The sequence below is a fragment of the Schistocerca nitens genome, chromosome 1 (genome assembly GCF_023898315.1).
Source record: "Schistocerca nitens isolate TAMUIC-IGC-003100 chromosome 1, iqSchNite1.1, whole genome shotgun sequence".
NCBI lineage: Eukaryota > Metazoa > Arthropoda > Insecta > Orthoptera > Acrididae > Schistocerca > Schistocerca nitens.
The window spans coordinates 1,079,086,995-1,079,094,919 of NC_064614.1; the positions used below are offsets into that span (position 1 = coordinate 1,079,086,995).

Here is a 7,925-nt window from a genome sequence, read left to right on the forward strand (position 1 = left end):
GCGATACGATAAACTGCAATCGCGATAGGCTACAATCCGACCTTTATCAAAGTCGGAAACGTGATGGTACGCATTTCTCCTCCTTACACGAGGCATCACAACAACATTTCACCAGGCAACGCCGGTCAACTGCTGTTTGTGTATGAGAAATCGGTTGGTAACTTTCCTCATGTCAGCACGTTGTTGGTGTCGCCACCGGCGCCAACCTTGTGTAAATGCTCTGAAAAGCTAATCATTCACATATTACAGCATCTCCTTCCTGTCGGTTAATTTTCGCGTCTGTAGCACGTCATCTTCGTGGTGTAGCAATTTTAATGGTCAGTAGTGCATAATAACATACTAAATATCGTCTACCGTAACAGAACACCCATTGAAGAACTGCAGTGACGTTACTCCAGCGATTACTTGGGTGGCGGCTATCTTTCCTCTAGTTGCCACAGCTGAGCACCATACTAAGATGATCCCCTCAGCTCCGCATGCACACTTACTTGGACGTCACAACCGTAGCACTTACATGGACACAGCACGCCACACACGGCAGCGAGAGGATGGCAGGCAGATAGCCTGTACCCGTTGCCTGTATCTCCGCAGCGTCTGTCCGAGGGTCGTATTCAGTACGCGGCAGTGAGAAAATGACAGGCAGACAGCCTGCAGTCGTAGCCCATTACTGCACAACACGGCATCCAGTCGCGCACTCCGTACACGGCAGCGAGAAGTGGCAGGCAAACAACCTGCAGTCAATGCCCGAATCTCGGCCCTGGCCTTGCAGATCTGCGGTGGCAGCTACGTGGCTCCGGTGCACAGGCTGGCTGCTACCTGACGCTCTCCAGTCGACCGTGCGTTCACTTCCTCGTTCCCGGCAGACTCGTGACTGACAAACAATACCTGGAGCACGAGATCGCAAGCTAGCTCTTTATCAAGGCTCATTTCAAAGCGTTGTATTAACAGTTATCACAGGAAAAATATTAGCTGCTAATGACACATCCTCTGCATCGGGAGGTCGACAGAAAATGAGTGTTCGAGAGGGACAGAAATCAACCTTCAATGCGATATAAGTACTGCACTTCACAAAATGGACATCGTCGACGTTCAAGCAATGTTCAAAACAAATCATTAACTTGTACCATGAACACCGAATGAAAAATGGCACACCACAATGATCACAAAGGTTCGCACCATCAAGATCGAAGGCAAACTCCAGGGAAGTTACAAACAGTCAAGAACATTCAACTAGGCATCCTCTCTTAAGGAATGCATTTATACTGATCAGCCAGAACATTATGACCACCTACCCAATATCCGTATGTCCATTTTTGGCACGGATAACATAGCGACTCGTTGTGGCATGGAAGTAATGAGGCCTTAGTAGGTCGCTGGAGGAAGTTCACTTCCGCTCACACGTAAGTCACCCAATTCCCGTAAATTACGGAGGGGGGGGCATCATCTTTGACGCCATGTTCAATCACATCCCGCCGGATGTGATCGATCAAATCAAATGGCTCTGAGCACTATGGGACTTAACAAATGAGGTCATCACTCCCCTAGAACTTAGAACTACTTAAACCTAACTAACCTAAGGACATCACACACATCCATGCCCGAGGCAGGATTCGAATCTGCGACCGTAGCGGTCGCGCGGTTCCAGACTGAAGCCCCTAGAACCGCTCGCCCACAGCGGCCAGCTGTGTTCGATCAGGTTCAGATCTGGCGAGTTGTGAGTTGGGCGCCAGAACATCAATTGGAACCCGCCACTGTGTTCCTCGAATTAATCTTTCACGCTCATGACCTTGTGACATGGTGCATTATCGTGTTGAAAAATTCCACTGTCGGGAAACACTATCGCCATGAGATATTGTATGTACAGCGCTCTCTGGCCGTCATGGTGTGGTGCAAGATCTCCGCTGGACCCACGGATGCCCACATGAATGTTTCCCAGAGAATATCGGAGCCGCCGTCAGCTTGTCAGCGTTCCGCAGTACAGGTGTCAAGGAGCTCTTCCCCTGGAAGACGACGGATTCGCGCCCTCCCGTCGCCATGATGAAGAAGCTATGGGGATTCATCAGACATGCAAAGCTCTGCTACTACGCCAACGTCCAGTGCTGGTGGTCACGTGCTCATTTCAGTCCTAGCTGCTGATGTCGTGGTGTTAACATTGGCACATGGATGCGTCGTCACCTGCGGAGGCCCATCGTTAGGAGTGTTCGGTGCGCTGTGTGTTCAGACATACTTATACTCTGCCCAACATTAAAGCCTGATGATAGTTGTGCCACAGTTCGCCGCCTGCCGTGTATTACCAGTCTGCCCAGCCTACAATCCGACATCTGTAATGAAGGATCGCCGCCCAATCCCATGACGTCTTGGCGTAGTTTCACATTGGTTTCGCCATGAGTTTAAGACACCACAGCACTCCTCGAACGCCAGACTAGTCGTGCAGTTTCCGAAATGCTCGAGCCGACCATCCAGGCCATCACAATCGGCCATCGGTCAAACTTCGACAGATTGCTCACCTTCTCCATTCTACAGACAGACATCACGCTCACTGGTACTACACGCACTGTGCTTGTAAAACAACAATATCAGAAACTGAGTACGCCTTGACGCAAAACACATTGTTATTTGTTTTCTTATTTATTTTCGCAAATTAGTTTCGGCGACAAATATCACCGTAATCAGTGGGTTTTTTAAAATCTTATTTATTGTGTGTTATGGCCTGTTTTTAAGAATTATTCTCGCTGTTTACGGCATATTTTCTGTGCTTTGTTCTGCTGCCGCTTTTTCTCAGCGTACATCATGCCATCTGCAAGTTCAGTGGACGGCATATAGCTGATTATGTACACAGAAAAACAAAACTTTCGCACTTTGTTTAAGATCAAGAACATTACACCATCTTGCTGTTCGCGCGTGTCTGACTAGCAGTCATTCCTCGATAGGAAACGTTGCTATCGCCTGGATGGGTTTATATCGATAGTAGGTAGGTGGCCATAATGTTGTGGCTGATCAGTCTGTAACGGGTGATGAGAACTGACGGAATGTGATGACATACAATCGAATGCGAAACAGTCTGTCGCGGAACTTATCGTGAAACTGGCTGGCTGTCCTTTAGGGCGTAGCTGCAGTGCGATAATATGGTTTATAAGCACGGGAAAGTTAAACATCCAGAGGTTGAATTTGTCCAATGGTTCCAGGTGTTATGAAATGAAACGTCATACACTTTTCAGTAGGGGCAGTTTGCTCTAAAGGACTATGACTTTTATACGCAGACCAGGAATCGAGGAAAATCAAGTTACTTCGACCAGCTATTGGCCAAAAGCCGCACTCATACTGTAGTTGTTCTCATACGCCCGTTTTTCCTCTATTTCTTGCTGTGATGTAAATAATCGCTCCTGCTATTGCAAAATCACGCACAGGAGAAAGAGTCGTAGGGGGCAGAGCACCTCCAACTTTTCACAGCACAATAAATAACTTCCCAGACAACTTATCATCCAAATTAAGAGTGCGCATAATTATATACAAATGCGTTAAGTCATTGATATTAGTTGATTTTAATACAAGTCTCTAAGCACCTTAATTTTCAGTGTTCCTTTGAGATGTATTTGTTCTTCAAATCTCGATGGGCCGGACTTTAAATCCAAGTCCTTACATAACGATGGGAACGTCTCTTTAACTCATCTACAAATTTTCTGGCCGATTCTGCAGTTTGCTGTACGTCTTCAAATAGACGCTTTTCTTAATATTTCGTTACCTTACGTCTGCCAGTCTGTAGCACTGTTTGAAGTTATGCAATCATCCACTGTTTCCATGGAAATCATTGTAATCTACGTGGCCCGCAGTTTGATGTGCATAACGTAGTAGGTCACTACCCAAGCACATCCTGTAAACTGTATCGAGCATCCCTGAAATGCGGAATCACCAGTTCTTGTAACAAGTACTCCTTGCCCTCCCTTGCATATCCATAGTTTTTCTTATGCAGTACACGGTCATATTGCTGTGGAACTATTCGTAATCTGTTAACATTTCTTTTTTTTTACTATGCTATGGATGATCTTCCATGTACGTCTTTAAGTTTGGTACCTGCGACTTGGACAGTGATTTTCCTTTACTATGTTTCACTGGAAATGGGGTTTTTAGCTCCCTGTCCGACATGGATGATGAACTACATGGCTCGACGCCTCTTTCACTATCACTTTCACTTGTTAAGCAGGCAGCGTCATCATTGCACTCGTCATGTACATTGTCTGCACAGACGAGCGCATACGTCGCGACACATTCCACTGACTCATCTTGTAGAAACGCTAATATTTCATCTCACACTTCTTTCTCACTCCGTAAAATTCCTTGGGTTCTTTTCCGACGAAACGTGAAATTTGGCAACTGTTCTTGTAGATATAATACAATGTTTCCTTTATTTATCGTTGCCATTGCTCGGTTAGTTAGTTAGGTGCTCCATTGATCAATCTCACGGTAACCGTTGTGATGTAGAACGTGTCAAGATTGTTTTGTATCAAGAACACTAGCATTGCACCATTGTTCTGAGTTTCTTGTCGGCTGAGCAGTTCAACAACGCTCGCCATTGGATATCTCCAGTCCGGCCCCCTGTTGCCATTACCAGCAAGTACCCGCAAATCAGAAGATAATGTGTCACAAAAAAGTGTGTTATGCGCTGTGTATAAATTGTGGTGTTGCTCTACATTTAGAAAGTTGTTTTGAGATGTCCCATATCCAATAATCCTACTAGCCGGTATGTAAAACAACAATATTAGCTGATATATATATATTAAATCTGATTTCACAGCAACCAGTAAACTAAACTCCTTCCGAGCAGGCCTCGAAAGGCCCAACGGTACCGGCCGGCCGCCGTGTCATCCTCAGCCCACAGGCGTCACTGGATGCGGATATGGAGAGGCATGAGGTCAGCACACCGCTCTCCCGGCCATAGATCAGTTTCCGAGACCAGAGCCGCTGTTTCACAATAAAGTAGCTCCTCAGTTTGCCTCACAAGGGCTGAGTGAATCCCGCTTGCCAACAGCGCTCGGCAGACCGGATGGTCACCTATCCATATGTTATCCCAGCCCGACAGCGCTTAACTTCGGTGATCTGACGGGAACCGGTGTTACCACTGCGGCAAGGCTGTTGGCTCACAGCAACCAGTAGAGTATTTAAATTCTATATTCTTGCGTTAATACTGTGACGTGCCGGGGCTAGCAGTGTATTTAACACTAAATTCTTCTAGAATCTTCATATGGAACTGATGCTCTAAGCCCCCCCCCCCCCTTTTCTAACTCGACTTTTGCTGTTGCCCATGGATTAAGAAGAAACGCGAACTGACTGTAATCGACCCTGCAAGTGGAGTAGAAAAGAGTTTGGCACCTGCAATAATTTAATTTGATAGAAATTAATTTGATAAAGGAAAGTTTCATTCACGTAGTGAAAAATGAAAGGGTTGCTTTACCGATCCACAGCATGGAAGTTCTGTCCAAAATAACAATTTGATTTATTATGACTAAACTGAAAATCATAAACAAAACACATGAAACATTTAAAGTACATCAAATTGGATCAAAGTGGTTACTCAAATAAATGTTGTGAAGGTGAAGTTGTCCATAAACTAGCTTGTGACGTTTATGACCAAGTGGTATGTGGAGCCAATTCCTTGCAACTCAAATCTTAAGAGAAGCACCCAGCCAACCCAACATTAATTGCTGCTACAGTAGTGAGAACTCAGACAATGAACATCCAAGACAGAACCACGTAAGAAAAGGCGGGAACAGGCGCGCTCTGCTGAGCTCTGATTATCACAGAGCAAATTCCCTAATCTGCCGGTGCTGCGAACATACATTACCAAGGACACGATCTGGCGTACCAGAAGCGATGGCTGGTTGCTTCAACGTCCCGTCGTGGTGATGATAATGTCGCGAGTATATTCCGAAACAAATTATCCTGGTCTGGATATTCCAGACTAAAGGCTTCCTAGCAATACAAATGCGCCTCTGAGGGAGACGAAGAAGGCTCGCCACACAATAACTGACGGTACAGTGATTGATTTTAACAAGCGAAGTCACACAGTAACTCCGATACAGTCAACTTTAGCCAAAACTGCTCAAGACGGACGACATAGGCCGCTTGTACGTAGAACGCTCAATTGCCAACTGTACTCGGAAAGTTACGTTGAAGTCGAAACTTCAGCAACTTCGTCAAACGGTTACAATTAAATGAAAGTACATTAGACAGCCAACGGAAGGCATGCTGTCCAGAGCAGTGAGAGCTCAGTCTTGTAACCTACCCCAACCGAAAGGCGAGAGCTGACTCCTCAAGAGCACCCGTACAAGCCGAACACAGAACAATCCCGCCCCCACGACAGTGGCCGTGGTTAAACGGTCCTATCAGCAACTCGAAAACCGGCAGAAAATTCCACTCTATTGCCGACACACTACTATTCCACCAATGGAGATACTTGGCGCCAATTTCTGCGCCAATTTTGCTACGTCACGGAGCTATCCCGTGAGCAAGCCAATCACAGTTACGATTTTGCAGAAAACGCGGGAATTTGCCCGCCAAGACTGCCTGGGAACACAAGTCATTCCCACGCCTCGCTAGTAGCCCGCCAGAAAGTGTTTTCACTAAGTTTCTGCGAAGTAACAGCATATCTAGCCCAGCCGCTCCGTCAGGCCCCTGTGGGCGTGTCGCCCCCTCTCTTATGACAATGTCGGCGTCTGGAAAGCACCCACTCGACTCCCTCACACGGCTTAACCCTTTCAGGATCAGCAGAACCCGCCTGTCACCGGACCACCCGGGTGACTAGAGACGCTGCGTGGGAAGTCCGCGTGTGAAGGAATACCAACTTTTCACCGCATGCAACTAGAGAGGAAAATCGAATTACTCAGAGTAAGATAGAAATATGAGAGGGGGCTCTTGCCACCTTTCAATACGACAAAGAAAGGGAAAAAAAATATTTTTGTATAGGCTGCATTCGGCAACGTTCTCAGTTTCGTAGCATCTTCTACTGTAATGTGAAACATGTCGATCTCTGCTGAGTAAAAAAGGCGCAAGCGGCTTGCAGCAGCGCTGCTCTACGTGTATAGTGCGTTTACGATGGTGAGTTACCAAATAAATCGAAAACTGCGATAGAGACATCGCACCCGCGAATACTAGTCTGAAATTTATTCTACTTTTCAACATATTCCCCTTGTAAACTGAAACACTTACCCCATCGCTCGACAAGGTGTTAAATCCTGCAGGTGACATCTAACGGGTGACCTCTCGTGATACGAGGGTTTTCCAGAAAGTAAGTTCCGATCGGCCGCGAAATCGGAAACGACTGAGAAAATCCGGTAAAGCTTTGCACAGATGTGTTGGGCAGTGTCTCCAGTATGCCCGTCGATCGTGTCGCGTCACTCTTTTCAGTTTTGAGCCAACAGTGAACACATAAAGTTGTGTAGGGAATAGCGTCTTCCGCCAAGTATGAGGGCCTGGTTAGAGATTTCGCCTGTGTCATGCAGCCCACATAACACAACTGTCGAACAGTTCCTCCTCCATGTCAATTCTCGGCCGCACACTGCAGGGGCAATGTAGACGCTCCTGCAGCGTTTCCGATGAGAAGTGTTCGATCACCCACAATACAGTCCGTAATTGGCTCCCCCTGAGTCTCATCTCTGCTCACAAGAATCGCTGGCTATGAAGACAAAATTTATCCACAGACAACGCGCTGCAGACCAGTGCAGATAACTGACTGAAAGCACAGGCGTCTGCTTTTTATGACGAGGATATTGGAAAGTTGATACATCACTACGACAAAACTAGAAGTTGGGACGGCGACTATGTAGGTGGAAGGCGTACCTAACTGTTGCAAATACAACGTTTCTGGTTTTCATTGTGGTTTCCATTTCGCGATCGATCGGAACTTACTTTCTGGACAACAAGTTTATTTG

The 7,925-nt window shown here is 46.5% G+C and overlaps 1 pseudogene; it reads right to left on the bottom strand.

Annotated features, from left to right (window-relative positions):
• Positions 1–5,017: 5,017 nt before the first annotated feature.
• LOC126205965 (5S ribosomal RNA) lies at positions 5,018–5,135 on the bottom strand (annotated as a pseudogene).
• Between the last annotated feature and the right edge of the window lie 2,790 nt (positions 5,136–7,925).